At 42.0% G+C, this 18,107-nt stretch overlaps 1 protein-coding gene across 2 annotated transcripts in view; it reads right to left on the reverse strand.

Annotated features, from left to right (window-relative positions):
- The window catches only part of RALB (RAS like proto-oncogene B), a 41,233-nt gene extending 24,303 nt beyond the window's left edge, over window positions 1–16,930 (reverse strand). Inside the window, exons 1-2 of one of the 2 annotated variants that reach the window (XM_006920998.3) lie at window positions 16,789–16,876; window positions 16,068–16,168 (exon numbers count right to left, since the gene is read on the reverse strand). The gene's annotated coding sequence lies outside the window, so the exon portion shown is untranslated. Of the gene's footprint in view, window positions 1–16,067; window positions 16,169–16,788 lie in introns of both variants that reach the window. The other variant, XM_006920997.3, reaches the window with a different exon arrangement.
- Between the last annotated feature and the right edge of the window lie 1,177 nt (window positions 16,931–18,107).

Here is an 18,107-nt window from a genome sequence, read left to right on the forward strand (position 1 = left end):
ATGACGTTAAATAATATATGGGATTTACTTCAAAGTTATCAAGGGGGATGAGAGTGAGCAGAAATAAAGATGAAATTAGATTAGCCATAAATTAATAATTGTTGAAGCTGATGGATGGGTACAAAGTAGTTCATTACACTATCTTCTGTACTTTTGTATATGTTTTAAAATTTCCACACTAAAAAGTTTTTAAAATAATGAAGACGAAATATTGGTGCTGGAGTCCCACTCTCCTGGAGATTTCGATTTAGGAACAGGGAGACCCGGCACCCAGGTGCTTAGGCTGTCCAGATGATTGCAATTCATACCTAGATTGAAAACCATTCTACTAAACTTTAAGCTCTTTGAGAACAGATTCTATAGTTTCTTAACTGCTGTTTCACCCATTACCTATCACAGAAAACACACCATTTTCTCACCTTAATTCTGTAAGAGGTAGAATACTCACCTGGACAGAACCATGATCTAACTTCAAATAGAATTCTTATTTTCTAATAACTAAGAGTTAACTGTCTCGCAGTTAACACTATGCCACCACCTTTGTTTTTACAAGGGCCATAGGACATTCTATGCTAAAAAAAAAAAAAAACTGATTCACTTTTCACGATTTGATTCAAAATTATTTTTGTGAGTCTTCCAGTATCTAGATAGAGATGACGAAGTATCATCACTCAGCTCTCTGATGTCATCCCTACAGACAGCCTCTTTATTTTTCATTCAGCCCATCAACTGAATGCTTTCCTCTTCCAATCTCTCCTAACTAGAGAATCTTATTTATCATACAGTCTTCTATTCATCTTCTTCAAATTCAAATACAATCATTTCTATATATTCACTCTACAGTTTTACAGTCTTCAGAAATAGGGGAAGCCTGAGTAAATGAGAAATACGTTTTTAAAAAATGTGTGTTCTGCTAATGTGTAGAATTTCACCACAGACAGGACAAAATAATGAAGATTTTAAATGATATGCTCACTTCAAATAATGAAACAAATTTAAAGAAATAAATGATTTTGATTTGAAAATGCATTCCTGGATTTTCACAATTTAGAACACAATAAACTCTAGAAATCAGTTTTTTCTAGAAATGAGTTTTTAAATACTTTATCAATTCCATCAATACTTAAATTTTAATTTTTACCAAATTGGGTTCATAATTGTTAGTACATTTGTAGCAACTTTTTGTAACCCTAATTTAAACCACCAATAAAAAACAAATGAATAAGCCATGTTACATCATAAGTTCCAACTGAAATGCTTATTTATGATGGATACACTCAAAACAAAAGACTTACTACTTCAATTTCTTGAGGATGGTCCAGTTACCAACCTTTACATTAAAAAAAAAGTATAAATTGCTCCATCTTCTCTTAACAAAACCTAGAAACTCAATTCAGGACAATTTTTTTTAAAGATTTGCTTAAATACTCCAAATCTTCCATTTTATGTGGCAGGAGAAATATCTATGGCAAAATTCCATATCTCCAGATTTACTATTGTCGAACCGCCCTTCTGTTGCCTCTGCAAAAGATGGGTGTATGATTTCATATACCACTTCATTTTTGCCATAAATTACTAAAGCTCTTCGGAACTCCTCCCATCTTACCTCTAAAATAAGAAAAGCAGAGGACTATTTAAAGCAATAGCACATTAAGAACAGTAACTGGCCCTTTTGGCAAAGTACGTCTGGTAAAAGTGAGTTTAAAAAAAAGATTTCACTAAATAACACAATTTTTTAAAACTACGCAATTTAAGGCACTGTCTTGCCTAGTATTCCCTTTCTAGAAACTGCTCCCCTCCACCATCCTCATGGTTATTACAGCAGAGAGGAGGGGGTGAAGGAGGTAAGGCGTGCCAGGTTACTATGGAGAAACTGGTCCCAAGGAGGGCACTGGACTCGAGCCAGAGTATGGGCACGAGGCTGAGCAGGCTGGGTCCCCGGTGGCTACAGCTGGGAGGGAGCCCCCAGGCAGAAAAGAGTACAGAACTCTTCTGGCTCCTTAGACAGCGTCCCTCCCACCCCTTCAGAAAGCAAGGGTAGCTCTCAGTACCAGCTGATTGCTGGGATTTAGGGATGTCAGACTTCTGATTTTTAAAGAAATGCCATAAATTTGGATGTTTTTGTGAAATCTCTCCTTCTTAAATGTTAATAACTAAATCAATTTTTAAAAGCGTTGTGAGCAAACAAAGCATGTCTACAGGCTACTCATTTTTACAAATTGGCAGCTATGCTTTTTGCCAAGTAGTAAAAACTGATCTACGGTACGAGAGAGCCAGCACACAGAGAGAAACACTGCGACAGTCTCGGCAGCTTTCAGGGAGCTGGTTCCAGCTGCTCCTGAGTCCCAGCCACATTCTCTGTCGGCCCTTTCCTTGGCTTGTCTTTTATTTCCCCCCCCCCTTTTTTTTTTTTTGAGTGCACTCAAACAGGCACAGTGCAGAAGAAATTGAACATGTTTTTTTTCATTAAGTTTATTGGGGTAACATTGGTTAATACGATTACATAATTTTCAAGTGTACATTATAATTTGACATCTGTATATTCTATTGTGTTTACCACCCAAAGTCCAGTTTCCTTCAGCTACCATATATTTAATCCCCTTTACCTACTTCACCCTCCCCCTACCCCCTATTTTTGACCCCCTTTACCCCACCTACTGCCCCGCTCCTCCTCTACCCCACTAGTAACCACTAGTCTATAGTCCATGTCCATAAGTCTCTGTTTGTGCTGCTCATTTGTTGCTTTTAGGTTTATATCCCACATATAAGTGACATTATGTGATTTTCAACTTTTACTGTCTGGCTTATCTCGCTCAGCATGATTATTTCAAGGTCCATCCATGTTGTCGCAAATGGCAGTAGTTCATCTCTTCTTACAGCTGAGTAATATTCCATTGTATATATGTACCACAGCTTCTTTAGCCAATCATCTATCGTAGGACACTTCAGTTGCTTCCATGTCCTGGCCACTGTGAATATTGCTGCTATGAACCTTGGTGTGCAAATATCTTTTCGGATATGGGTTTTCAAGGCTTTGGGGTAAATACCCAGTAGAGATGGATTGCTGGATCATATGGTAGATCAATTCTTAGTTTTTTGAGGAATCGCCATACTGTTTTCCATAGTGGCTGTACCAATTTGCATTCCCACCATCAGTGTCAGTAACATACACTGGTACCCTCACAGTAAATCCCCCTTTGTAGTGTGAGCTCATTTACCTCATGCTTCTATCACTCCCAACCAAGGGAGTCCCAACTGACTACTTACAGCTTTGAAAGTATACACAGAATGCAAGTCTAGGGAATCAGTCTCAGGCAGGGTCAGGGGATATAATGACACAAAAACACATGATCTCTACATACAACCAACTCCGGCTAAATTCAAATATTCTGCTCCCTTGTATGATTAGGAATCTTGTCCATAGTTAAAAACAAAACAAAAAAAAAAAGTAGCTTAAGCAAAAAAATAACTTATTGGTTCGTATAACTGCACATCCAGGAATAAAGCTTGCTTCAGGGGCTCAAATGATGTCTCCAGAACCCAATTTTCTCTCCCTATCGCAGTCTCCACCTCCCCAACCTCATGGCCTACTCCACCTCCCCCACACATTCCACCCCCACCCCACCCCAAGCCTTTTCACAGCCAATGTGCACAAACTTAATTCCTTCTCCTCTAGGTTTCACCTTAAGCACCATTTCTTCGGAGAGGCCTTCCCGGACCTCTGAGCCTCAGTAGGCCCCCTCTCTACCAGCCTCTATTTCAGCCCCTTTGATTCTTTCACTACACTGACTACAACTGGCGATGCCTTTCTTTTTCTGCTTTTCACCTATTTCTTTCGCTACAATTAAAGCTTTATGAGGGCAGGCACCAGGTCTGCCTTTTTCTCTCCTGCACCCTTATACTGTAGGAATATTTCCCTATATTATCATAGAAATCAAGCTGCAACTTAAATAACGTGAATTTTACCCAAACTACAGTCATCATAAAATCTAGTATACAGTGTAAATTTAACACTTAGATTCATCCATACCTTATTCTACTACTATGGTCCAAAGCATAAAAAGTTTAAGCTACTATTTCCTTATTTCAAAAGCAAAGTTTGACAGATGGATATCATTCATTTATATTTTTTAAGCTTGTCACTAAAGAATTTGAGTCTCTTATGGTTGTAATTTAAACATTTATTTGAACTTTTTATGAGGTAATCATTATGAGTTACAACTCAGGCCTTTAAAACAGATTACCCGATCCTCAAGTAAGTTTATTTATTTAACAAGTCTGAGAGTAAACAAAACACTGCAGCTTTAGTGGTTTGGTATTTCAATATGAAATGCAAAGTCCCTACAGTTATACCAGAGATACTCATTAAAAATTAGAGCAACCTAGTTTTTATAAGAATCTCATCATTTCACCCACTGATTTAAATAAAGATTTCTGATCATTTGTGATTCAACTGGCAGTGACTTTTCTGACTGACCATCTCTTATATGACTTTGCACTCTCAGAAAGGAGCATAGGTCCTCACAAGGGAGAGTCAAACTTGAATGGCTAAGTGACAGGAATACATGAAAGGGGCTCAGAATCCCTCAGCCCCAGGCCCTGCTGGTCACCCAGTGAAGAATCTCTATTGGTTAGCTAACATCTTTAACAGCCACAAACTCAGTAGGGCTGCTGCTGGACCTCTGTTAAATCTTCCTATTAAATGAAGAGGCTCAGCCTTGACTTCTCTACCTGGTAGATTTGCATTTTCTCATTGCTTTGCATTCATACAGGCATTCCAGTAGTGATAGTCCTGGCAAGAAACACAGTTCTCAGAGTTTCTCTTTCTGTATATTCAGCCTCTCCTACATATACTAACTTAAAGTAGGAAACTCAATTTTTCCCTCCCCTTGTGTAGATGCTATTGTCATTAGTATCAGGGAATAGAATATTTTTATATTCTCATACATGTATGACTCAGTTTCCATGTCTACAAAAACAAGGAAGTTGAATAAAATAATCCAGTTCCTTTCCAATTCTTTGCTGGTTTTTTCTGAAATTAGATCTGCAAAACAACTTAAATTGGTGCTGCTGTGTGCCTAGGGAAGTTTATTTTAGGTATCTCTGTTCCCTGATATCTATTTGTTCTCCCACCAAAAGAAAAGCAGAACTCAATTGACAAAAACAAACTAAATTAACTAAAACAAAAACCAGAAAGCTCTGAAGTCACTCATCATAAGCGCCCTGCTTCTGGCTGGTACCTTTATGGGTATGTTACTCCTTCTGCCATGATTGCCTTTCCTCCTGATAAAGCATCACCTGTAATTTCACACTCGGCCTAAATATTTCCTCTACCACCTTCCTAATCTCCCTGAGCACAGGTGACCCTCCCAGTCCGAGTGGGTCCCCATGTGTGTCAATACCACTCACTGTTGCACTGAGATAAACTGGTAATTTCCTCCTAGATGAGGTCTGCCTCTCCCACCACACTGAGAGCTGCCCATACATATGTGTGTGCTCAGTGTGCACTGCTACTTAGAAGATGCTCAAATACATGGTCGATAAAAAAACGAGTTCTTTGTTTGGTGTGAGAGGCCTCAAGAGGACAAGTGGTAACTGGTAAACTTTGAAAAGTAAATTCACTTATATGACGACTTCCCGAACTACAAAGTGACAAGAAATGGGAAGTAATTTGCAAGCTCAAATTTTTTTTAAAATATGTAGCTATTTCTGAAATGAAATCCTCTCCCACTATACCCTTACCTCCAATGGAATCTGGGAATTTTACTGGCCTTTGAGATGTCTACCAATTTATACAAACTCCAGTTCCTTCTACCTGCAAAAGCAGCCTCGAAAACATTAGAGTTCCTTCATCTCTCAACAGCTGAAGGTCAAATTTGGAACTAGCATATATATCCCTGTTCTGCATTACTTATCCAAATAAGATCCTGTTTGGAGATGTACTACTACTATTTCTACTTCTACTAGTATATCCCAACTTGCACTTAACTAATCAATGGCAGGGCTGAGACTGGAACCCCAGCAGTCTGGCTTCAGAGGCCACACTCTGAGCCCCAGACACTGGACTGCTCCAGCGCTAGTGGATCGCGGTGGGGTAGAAAGACAGAAATGCGTAGGCCACTAGAGCACAAGTTCCAAAACAAAGACCTGGGAGGAAATGTACAACAAAAAGTAGTCATTATACATGCAAAAGAATTGAAAGCAGGATTCGAAAAGACATCTGAACTCAGATGTTCATAGCAGCATTATTCACAATGGTCAAAAGGTGGAAGTAACCCAAGTGTCCGCTGATGGATGAATGCATAAACAATATGTGCTCTATCCATACTATTGAATATTATTTGGTCTTTAAAAAGGAATGTAATTCTGATATAAGCTACAACATGGATGAATCTTGAAGACATTAAGCTAAGTGAAATAAGCCAGACACAAAGAACTAATACCCTATGATTCCACTTATATGAGGTAACTAGAATAGTCAAATTCACAGAGATGAAAAGGAGAATAGGAATTGCCAGGGACTAGGGAGTGGAGAGGATGGGGAGTTAGTGTTTAATGGGCACAGAGTTTCAGAACAGGATGATAAAAAATGTTTTGAAGATGAATAGTGATGATGAGTGCATAACAGTGTAAATGTACTTAATGTCACTGAACTGTGCACTTAAAAATGGTTAAAAAGGTAATCTTTATGTTACACGTTTTACTACAATTTTTTTTAAGTAGTTATATTCCAACTATAGTGTGGGACTGGAGAAAAAACACTCGAGGTCTGGAGTCTGCTGTTAGGAAACTAATGACCTTGGTTAAGCTGCTTTTCTCAACCTCAGACTGATCTATAAAATACACAGGATATCTGAATCCTCAGGGTAATTATAAAGATTAAATGAAATCATAATATCTGGCTCTGAATAAGCACTTAACTGTTTCTTTGAATACTGCTCTGATATTCTACAAAGTCTTGAGAAACTGGCATAGGAGCCAAATCTATGCTAAGGCAGGATGAGCTGCCAGTCCTTAAAGAAAGATTTCATTGCTCAGACTCAGTCCCCTGACAACTGAGGCGACACGTGTTCAGAGCACCGCGCGAGGAAGGAAGACGCCTGGCTTCTGGACCTCATTCAGCCACTCACTCATTTTGTCACTTCACTCCCACTGAGCCTCAATTCTCCACCCAAAGAAGGGGAACAATAATATTTGCCCTGTCTATCTCGCACGGTAACTGGGGAGGAACAAACGAGAAAATATGTACTGTTAAAAGAATAAAAACTCAACTGAGTAAATTTGTTAAAAGAACAAAAACTCAACTGAGTAAATTTGAAGCTCTAATAGGCTTTATTAAGTAATTCACAAATCAGGAAGCATCTCATCTAACAACTAAAAAAGGCACCGAGAAGTTGTATAAAATGGAAGGTTTCTATAGGCAGAATGATGGGGCAGGGGAGACAAGAAAACTAAAAGAATGGGTTATTTCAGGCAAAGCCATCTTCTCTTAGGGGAGGCAGAAGTCTTGTCAGGCACTAGTACTGAGTTCCAGACTGATTGGTTTAAAATTCCACTCCTGGGGGAGGCTGAAACTGCAATTGGGTTAGGAATTAAGTCTTGATGGGGCTTAATAAAGTGACTCCATTTCGGGTCTGTTGTTTCTTTTTAACAATACTAAAGACTTTGAGAGCCACAGAGAGCATTTTCAAAATGGAAGTAAAAGTAAGAGTATTATCATCATCAACAGAGGTCTTTCAGACCCTTCTTTCTTCTCTATCACCAAAAAGACAATGTCACTCACCTTCAGAGGTGTTATTGATGGGCATTTCACGACTTGCCCTAAATCTCCCCCAGCAGGACCTGAAATTTCTCTAACAATGACAGTCTTTTGTTTCATTCTCTTCCCTGCTGTGTCAGTGAAGATGCTACCTACCCAGCCAAGATTTGGGAATTACAATGCTAAAACAGGGTCCACCCTTCTCTAAGACGGCAGCATACGTTGAACATCCTTCTACACAGTCACCACTGGAAGTGCAGGCCTCCCCACTCTTCCCTCATTACTGAGATTCTTATACCAATAGAACTGCATCCACCCCCTGAAATGACTAATCCCACCCCTACATTGCCCCCAAGACCTCGAGAACATCAGCAAACTCTTCAAGACCCTCCACCTCTTCTAAAAATGTTCCTCTACCTTCTGGTTCTCCCTTAGACTTGAGTGTGCCCTAGAGACATCACATCTTAAGCAGATGCTGTTCTCCCTCTCATGCCATGTGCCTCAGGGCCAGGAGGTGGTTAAGTGCCCTTGCTCTCTCCTCACTGTCACTTCCAATTCAGTACTTCCCTTGGTCTAATGATCTTCTCCTTACTCTTGCAAAAACCCTGTATCTTTAAGGCTTGAGGACTACCCAAGCTATCATCTGTGGACCTCCTTGTCACCTACCTCATTTGTTGATGGCATTTGCTTCTGGTTTGCAGACTTCCTTTCTACCCAAACTCCTGGTATCTTCTTCAGTGACTTCTATGTTCACATGGATGACCTAAGACCTTAGCCTCCAAGTCCTTAATCTCTTCTCCAGAAAATTTTTCCTTTGTTCTACCTAACATGGCCAGAATGGTACCCTAAACTTCATCATCATCAGAAAAAGTTTTCTACTCTAATCCTCCAGCTTCTGCTGCCCTCCTTCTAGTTTACTTGCTCAAATACCCGCCTACCACAATTCTCCACCTTCTTGGCACTTGCAAGCTCTGGCCTCCAGCACTTGCTCTCTGTGCGCCAACTCCCTCTGGGCTCCACTTCTCTCTTTCACCAGCTTTGATCCCACAGCCTGACATTATAAAAAGCCCTCCTGCAAATACAGTCACCTCCCTTGCTCCTTTCACCATGCTTTTCAGCACATGCACCTGGCAAGCAACTTGCTGGAGAGGGAAAGAAAAGCATGCAAGCAGATTTACAAAACTTCACATTAAATTCATTTATGATCACAAACCAGGAATGAGCATTCGCTCATTCCTGCCCAGAAATCTTACTGTGATTCTCCCCTACTCCCTCCCTACACTCACTCTTGACAGATGACCTTATCTCATTTTTTCCAAACAGAAGCCTTCAAGCACAAACTCTCTCACTTCTCCTCCACCACATTCACAAACCTACCAGCATCCATGCCCATCTCCTCCTTATCTCTGGCCACACAGAGAGCATGCTCCTGCTCTTAGGAAAGGCCAAACTCTCCACACAGGCTCTGGACTCCATGCGGCCACCACCTCCATGCCCACAAATGTCATTCTGGCCATTACACCCTCTTTTCCTACATCATTAGTCAGTCTTTGCCTCTCTACAGGACCATTCCCCGACAGCCTGCAGACTCCTTCTAGTTAACCTTCATCCTAAACACACACACCCCTTTGATGCTCACATGTCCCTCTAGCTAGTGACACAATTTTTCTATATCCCTGGTAATCTATACCAATGCTTCTCAAACTTTAATGTAGATACAAATTACCTGGGAATCTTGCTAAAATTCATATTCTGATTCAGTGGATCTGGGGCGAAGCCCAACATTCTGTACGGCCAACCTACTCCTAGATGCTGCTGCTGGCCCACAGAGCCCACTCTAGTAGTAAGGCCCTGTTTTCCTTCCCTCACTACTTCACTTATAAAACCCCTCTAATCTGGCTTCTTTTCCCAGTGTAACTTCATGGAAACTGGTCTCATCAAGGTCACTATAAACTCCATGTTGCAAACTCCAATAAAAACGTTTCTCTTTCTCCTCTCTCGGCCCCTCCCCTTTTTAAAAATGATCATGTAGCAAGTGCAATAAAACTTTGCCTGGAAAGGGGAAGGCCCCTCGTAGGCCAATACAAAGATCCCTCTTGGTGTCTCCCTTCAGATTCTGTCCCTCCAGCTTCTGTAGCACCACATTCTCCCGTTCTCCCACAGTGCTTGCTGTTTCACTAGCAGCTCTTTCTCAGCATTGTTTGCCAGGTTTTCTTCCTTTACCTGGCTTTTATATGTCAGTACTCCTTAGTGCTGTCTTATATCCCTCTCAATTCTACGTTCTCTCACTCAAGTGAGTGCTCTCATCCATTCCAGCCACTTTATATACAGCTCCCAAACTTTTCAAATGCAGGCCAGGTCACTCTCCTGATCTCTAAACTCATATCCCTCTGCCTAACTGCCACTTCTCGCCATGTGGGTGTTCTACAAGAACCTCACACTTAACATTCTCAAAATAGAACTCTAGATTCTCCCCTCCTTAAAAATCTGCTCCTTCTCCACTAATCCCCATCTAGTAGTTACTAAAGTAACTAGTCATATCCGAGGCATTATTAAACACCAAAAACCTGGGAGACATCTTTGATTCCCCCTGCCTCTCCTCCAATTCAACTCATGACCAATTCTACTGATTTCATTTCCAAAATACATTTCAAATCCACCCACCTCTTCCTTCTCCTCTGCCATAGCTCAGTCCCAGCCACCAACCACTGAACAGCCATGTCCTAACTGACTTCTCAGTGCCACTTTAGCTTCTCTTCCATACGTTCTCCACACAGCCCCTACTGTGAATTTTCTAAACATGCAAATAAAAGTGCGCTTAAATCCTTTTAATAGCTCACCATGAATAAAATCCAAACCCTCTATTCACCATGGCCTAGAGGAGCATACACTGACCTTTCCCTAGTCAGCTCCGTCTTCCTTCAGTTCCGTGAATAAGCCAAGACTTTCCCACCTCGGTTCCCTTTCCCATGCTCTACTCTCATCTTGGATTGCTTTTAGGAAGACCGGAAGCAAGAGGAAGCAAGGTACAATCAAGAAACTGAAAAAAGACCCTTGTGGTTGCCTAGAGGAAAAAGGCAGAGTCTGGTCTGAGATGAAACTAGAGAGGAAAGTAAGGGCCAGGTCATTTAAGGCCCAGTAGGCCCAGCAGTTTAGGGATTTTAGGCTTTCGACTGAGAGTACTGGAAAGCCATTGAAGTCTTTCAAGCAAATAAGTGACATAAGTAGACCTGCATGTTGAAAAGATCATTCTAACTGTAGTGTGGAAAAAATCAAGTGACCACAAGCAGATGTGAGAGATGTAGCAAGCCAGGCCACAGAAAATGGTGGCCTAAAGGGATGACAGTGGATATGAGGAAAGTGGCTAGATTTTAGAACTATTTAGGAGGTTGCAATTCTGTGATTTATAAGAAATATATATTTGGTCATTCAGATGACCAAACATATATTTCTCATATATATTGGATCTTGATCCACAGTTTCTGGCTCACGCACAGCTCCCCAAACCCTTGGGATTCCGAGTGACAAGAACAATGGAGCATCTTTTATTACATTTGGTCTCTCCTCCTCAGTTCCTGAAAATGCTTCAGAGCCATAAAGATGAAATGGATGTCTTATTATTCACAATAAGCCCTTTCCACCACAGCTGGGTTTATGCTAACGAAGCGACTTTTGGAAAGTAGGTAAGGATGAGAGCTGGTTGACAGGGAACCAAATTTGAACTGAGGGCTGGAACTTTCAGTTCCATCCAATTCCTGGGGAGCTGAGAGGGGCTGGAGATTGAATCAATCATCGATGGCCAATGATTTAGTCAATCATTGTATGTACTGTAGCCTCCACAAAAATTGAAAAAGATGGCTTTGGAGAGCTTCCAGGTCAGGGAACCAGAAGGCTTCCATGTGCCACTGTTCTGAGCCCCAAACTCCATGAGGACAGAAGCTCCATTGTTTAGGACCTCACTCCATGTCTCTTCATCTGGCTGTCGATTTGTATCTTTTAATATCCTTTGTAATAAATCAGTAATCCAGTGAGTTAATGGTTTTCCTGTGTTCTGTGAGCCACTCTAGCAAATTAATCGAACCTAAAGAGGAGGTTGTGAGAACCTCTGATTTACAGCCAGTCACTCAGAAGAGTTCAGGTAATAACCTGAACTTGAGACTAGCATCTAAAATCCAAGGAGGGGGTCACAGGAACCTCTAATCTGTAGCTGGTTGGTCAGAAGCATAGGTAACAACCTGGGCTTGTACTGCTGTCTGAAGTGGAGGATGGTCTTGTGGGACTGAGCACTTAACCTGTGGAATCTGATGCTGTCTCCAGGTAGACAGTGTCCTTATTGAGTTAAATTACAGGGCACCCAGCTGGTGTCTGAGAACTGCTTATGGTGTGGAGGAACCACCCCCCCAAACACAAACACACACACAAACACACACACAGAGGAATCGGGTGTAGAACCCTTTTAGAAGTTTTTTAAAATGGCAGAACTTACTGAACAGATATAATTTGAGATTTTTTTTTTAAAGGCTTAATGTACAAGTATAAGTAGAGGTACTACGTTGGCTAAAATCCATTCCCAATAATAAGATCAGCTAATCCAGAATAAATGACTGGCTACCAATCCTTTCCTGTTTTTATTGGCAGAGCAGGGTAGAAGGAAGGAGGGGGACAATAGGGGAGGTGGAATGAAAAGGAAAAAAGATACTAGCTCATAAATTAGGGCAGCGAATGGGAAAAGGGCCAAAAATAGGGAGAGAGGAAATCGGATTGTGCTGACTTTTCCAGTCTGCTCCATGGTGAGCTAACAATCTTTCCCTGGGTTGGAATGAACAAAAGTGGCTCTGAGAAGACTTCACTATCTGAACTTACAACATGATTTACGAAATCTCTTGCTATAAATATTCTCGATTCAAAGGCTATTTCTTACATGAAAATATTAATCACAGAATTCTTAGAAATGGATGGAAACTTAAAGGTCATTTAATCAGGCTTCAGGCTCTTCTTTGCACCTATTGACACTTCAGAAAGATTTCATCTAGAAGTTAAAAGAATAAAGTCCTTCTGTCCAGGTGGTTAATTAAAATGTATCAGGGTTTCAAAAAGAAATAAAGAATTGCTAGGCAAATAAACACTGTCCAAAGATTTAAAATAGCTGGGGGCGGAAAGGAGGATTTAGGTTCTCGAAGATTTTTTCAGCTACTTTGCTGGAGACTTTTATTTTTAAAAATACATAGATGATTAATGACTAATTTCAAGTTGTTCGTCAAGGAGATCATTTTCGCAATAACTTTTTACCAATTTGTTTTAGGAGAAAAAAAAAACTCAGTTGTTCTATTTGGTTTAGGGACCAGTAAGATTTAAATTTTTAATTTCCAAAGCTACTGCATATTTGGCTAATTAATTCTAGCATCTGACAATGAAGAACTAGATGAAAGAATATAAAGTTTTGAATATAATATTAGAAGTTTCTAGAATAGTAAAAACTCCAGATGCATTATACCCTCCTACAGTGCATACTTTAGTAAGCTTATGAAACAAAGATTTTCTCAATAATGTCTGGTCTAAACCTTAAAAAAAGGAAATTGTGGTAGCTAGCCTCCAAGAATGCCAATGGTCCTCAAGCTCCCCTCAGGTAGTCAGTCCCCTCCCACATTGTACCAGGTTTGGTATGTCACTTCCAAGATTAGGTACCAAGATACCACAGTTTCCTTCTTGATTGTCCTCTTTCTCTCCCCTCCCCTTCCCTCCTTCTCCTCTTCTCCTCTTCTCCTCTTCTCCTCTTCTCCTCTTCTCCTCTTCTCCTTTCTCTCTCTCTCTCTCTCTCTGTAATCAAAAGCATAGCACCCTTCTTTAAGGACTACCATCTTCCCTCTGATATGGATTCTGAAGAAAAAAAGAAAGCCAAGATCTACACAGGCCCACTCCCTTCCCTCACTTGCTCTGAGGAAAAAGCTGCCACTTTTTAAAGAGTCCTATGGAGAGGTCCACATGGTGAGGAACTGAGTCCTCCAGCCAACAGTCATGTGATTGAGCCATCTTGGAAGCAGATTCTCCAACCCCAGGCAAGCCTTCAGATGACTCCAACCTCAGGAAAGGTCCCAAAGGCAGAAGCACCCGGCCAAGCTGCTCCCAGATTCCTGAACTTCAGAAACTGTGTGAGATAATAAATGTATGTCCTTTTAAACTGTTAAGGTCAGGTTAATTTATTACACAGCAGTAGAAAATTCATTCAAAAGACAAACTTTGAGGTAGCTAAACAGGACCAAACTACTATATTTCCTTTATCTCACGCCATATACTAAGTAAAATTACATATAGCTTGGACTATTTTAATTTGGCTCAGAGCTAACTTAATGTTTTCTATGTTAATGCCCAATCTAGTGGACCTAAAAGATATTGTATGTAAGTTGCCCACAAAGCACTGACAAAAGCAACGATGACAATAATATATTAGCAATTATCAATTAATAGCACCTTTTTCTGCATTTAGATTTCAAATTTTAAAAAAGGAAAAATTCCCAAAAGATTTGTCTACAATCATAACAGAGAACACTCAGGAAAATTATAAGCAGTTATTTTTTAAAGTAACACAAACTTGAAATTAAGACCTGGATGGCATTTTGTAGTTGCTGTAGTAACCACATATTTTGTGGTTTTGACACTCAGCTTCCACACTCTCTTCATCTTTCTTTCCACTCTCACATCCAAAAGCTCATACACTCTCTTGCCTACTTTACTTTTAGAACATCTAAGAAAACATATACATATACACCCATACTTGTATTCTTAGGTACCTAAAGAACTGAGGAGCTAAGGGAGACAGATCAAGGTCCAATATTATCTCCAAGGCCAGATATTTATCTGGAACCGGTTAGATCAGTGGATCTGTGCCAAGCAGATAGCTGATGCTCAATAAATGTTAGTTTTCCTCCTCCTCCTTACCTACCCCACCCCCTCCCATGCCAGTTCCCCTTTCTTTGGTATTCTGCTCTCTTTGACTCAAGACTTCTCTTCAGCCACATGAACTCACTTTAAAAAACAAATCCAAGTGTCTTGCATATCTAAGAGCACGGGCTGTTTCTTTAGAAGTAGTTGGAGCCAGTGAAAAGTGGGAGGCTTGCACATCACCTTGAGACAAGTTACACTGGAAACCTTAGAAGAATTCACCAAGATCTATTCCAAAACGGCAGTTCTAGGTTGTTATATTGTCTCCAAACTGAACTTTCAGAAAAGGTCTCCAGCGATGTTTCCAACTTCGAAGACTGGATAAGAATTTAGTAACTGAATTCAAAGAGATATTGTGGGATTGGGTGATGTGACACAAAGGATTATCTCAACTCTCTGATTTAAAAATTTCTAGTCTCAAGCCATCTTCAGTCAAGGCAAGAACCTCGAAGAATGAAGGCAAGAATTTAGAGCGTTTCTACTTCCACCTTCTCTACCAAGACCCATTTAGATCCCATTTAAGGCTCTAATTCTTGTTTTCCAATTTTTATGTGTCTAGGTCTGATGTTACCAAAAGATATCTAATAATTTAAACCTCCACTTTTTTCCACCCAAAATCCTGGGAAAGGTTCTACTCTTCAGGCACAGGGAAATCCTGCTGAGAGATCTCAGATAAGAGTACACACTTTTCCAATGAGAAATACCATGAATAGAAAAGGAAGACCTAGATGTGGCCAGAAGAAAGTAGACTGGCTGATGACTAAAATCACAAACAGGGGATGTGGATGCCTGACCTCACTCCCACCCCAATTCTGTCCCACCCCGGCTACCACAAAGAACACCTTATACATTCCTTACTTGTTTAAGACTAACCTTTTTACAGCTGTGGACTCTGCAGCACAGATAAGTGAAAAGCCATGCTCAAGATCACACCATTAATAAAGTTTCAGAACCAGCATCAAACCTAGCTAGGTCTTCACACTCTGCCCTCTTGTTCTTCCCAACATTCAATGCTACCTTTCACAGTCATCCCATTTGTGGGAACTTTCATATTCTAATTCTATTGCTCCAAGTTTTCTGCTTAGAACATGGGTCTCTTACACATCTAAAAGATACGCTGTCTTCTCTGATAATCAGTGCCCATTATCCATCCCCAAAATTTAACACAAAGAAATGAGGTTAGGAAACTAGGACAAAGCAAAAAGTTCACTGTTCTACAAGGGTTCAAATTAAGTCACAAATAACTCAAATGAACAAGCAGCCAAGCCTTTTCCATTGACAATTCTGAATCAGTCCACCAAGCACGAGAACTTCTCCCTAGAAGACTCACCTGATAACACCATCAAAGTTACAACGTTTCCATATTTACCTGAAAATTAGCACAGAAAGGGCAGTGCTCAAACGAGCAGTCTGGACGCAGCTATCTTTGCCACTAGCAGTTCTGAGCCAACCACGGAGAACCTTATATACCTATGAGGGCAAGAAGTGAGGTGTTGAACCCTGGTCCAGGCAAAGAGTTTAAGTCCACTGTGCCTATTAGAAGCCACATTCGGTGCCAATCCCTAGCAGAAAGGAACTAAAGGAAGGGAGGCGGGGGCGCAAACAAACAACTTAATGGTGATTTGCAAGACAGGACCAAAAACGGACCAAACAACTTTGGCACATGACCCCTGTTCAGCCCAAGTTCTTAAGGTACTGATAGGTTTCTGCAACACTTTAGTTCTCATTCTGCCCACAACAGCAACTAAAGGACTAAGGAAGTGGACCATCCTCGGGCCGAAGGCCTGAAAGGGCAGGAAGTGGAAGCAGAGGCCATTTGTGGGAAAAGGAAAGGAGCAGCGAAATGGGAGAGGCTAGGGCACCGCCCCCATTTCCTCAGCCCCAAACCCGTCTGGAAGGCCTGAAGGCTTTCTCTAGGGAACTTCCCAAAGCCGCTGCTCCCGCGTCGCCCTCCGCCCGCCTCGGGGCGCGACGTGTCCGACCGCCCGCCACAGCCCTGCGCTGAGAGCGCGGGGGCAAGAAGCCACCCACTTCCCCAGCGCGAGCCCCACCCTGCCTGGAGGCACTCCTGCCGAGGCGCAGACACTCACCTAAGACCCGTCCGGCGCTGCCTCGGCCGTCCGCACCCGGCCCGCCGCTCTTAAACCCGCCCCGCCCTCCCCTTGGCCTTCTCCCGGGGCCGGACCCCAGCCGTCCCCAGCCGATTTGTCATTGAGCAGCCGGGACTCGCTTCCCCACCCCCGAGCGCGCCCCCGGCGTCGCCTAGGCAACCCCGCCTCGCGAGAACGCGCCCTCCCTTCCGCTCCGGTCCCCTAGTGGCCACGCCCACTGAGTGCCTATTAGCCAATCTAAGGCGGCGCTTCCAAGCCGTGCTGGGCGGGAGGGGCGGGCTCGGCAGGCCTGCACCGCCCCGCTCCATATCTTCGTTTCCGCGGCGGAGCGCGCTGCACGTGACCGCTGCTGCAGTGGAGGAATCTGGAGCCGGATTTGACGGGTGGGGCTGTTATGAGCGTGGGCAGGCTGAGGGTGCTTCTGTCATGGATTTAGGTGAGGGCGAGGCCAAAGTAGTGGAAAGCAAAAGGAAAGGACAGACCTGAGACAGAAAGGAAAATTAGGTGGCGCGCAGGTGTGTAAGGGTCCAGGAGGCTGTTGGGACACCAGTCAGGGGCTCCTGAAGCGTAACCACCACCTGCGGCCACGACTTGCTTGGCTAACGATGTCCCATTAGCAGTTACTTGACTAATTCCTAGCAATAACTTGACCCAAGTCACAAGGTCAAGAAACCTAGCTGTAGCCTTGAGGCAGGAAGTACAGTGGGCAAGCTCATGACCGACAGGTTTTTCTCCCGCAGTGTGCCCCCATCATCGTCCTCCAAAGGCAGGGAACTGTTAATTCTCTATCCAAATAGGGCTTTACCTTGGATTGATTTTCGTAACCAACCTCCCCTTCCTGGAGCTGAAGCCTCCTTCTCCCTCCACAGAATTTGTGGCTCCATTGACCCCTACACAAAGCTCAGGGCACGCCACACTGTATTGCAATTCCTTGTTTAAATATCTGCCTCTATAATCTCTGGGGAAGGAAACTAGTTCTTGTTCAATTTGATAGCACAATTTGATAGCAGCTAGCACCGTGTAATTAATTCTTCCGTTGTTAAATATACATTAGGTTACATGTGTGTTATATGAGAGGCTTTGTGCCTTGATTAGATTGCTATGTATAAGCAACTAACAGATCCAGGCCCTCTACCAACAGCTATTACCAAAAAGCACAGAAGCTTTACCTGAGTCTTAAGTAACAGGCTTAACAAAAACACACGTAAGGAGAATATCCAAGTGTTAGTCTGCTATATTAGGTATCCTGTTTTTAGCCTTTCATATACATTAAAGACTTCTATTGCATTCTTATTACA

The sequence above is a fragment of the Pteropus alecto genome, unplaced genomic scaffold, assembly GCF_000325575.1.
Source record: "Pteropus alecto unplaced genomic scaffold, ASM32557v1 scaffold3, whole genome shotgun sequence".
In the NCBI taxonomy this organism is placed as follows: domain Eukaryota; kingdom Metazoa; phylum Chordata; class Mammalia; order Chiroptera; family Pteropodidae; genus Pteropus; species Pteropus alecto.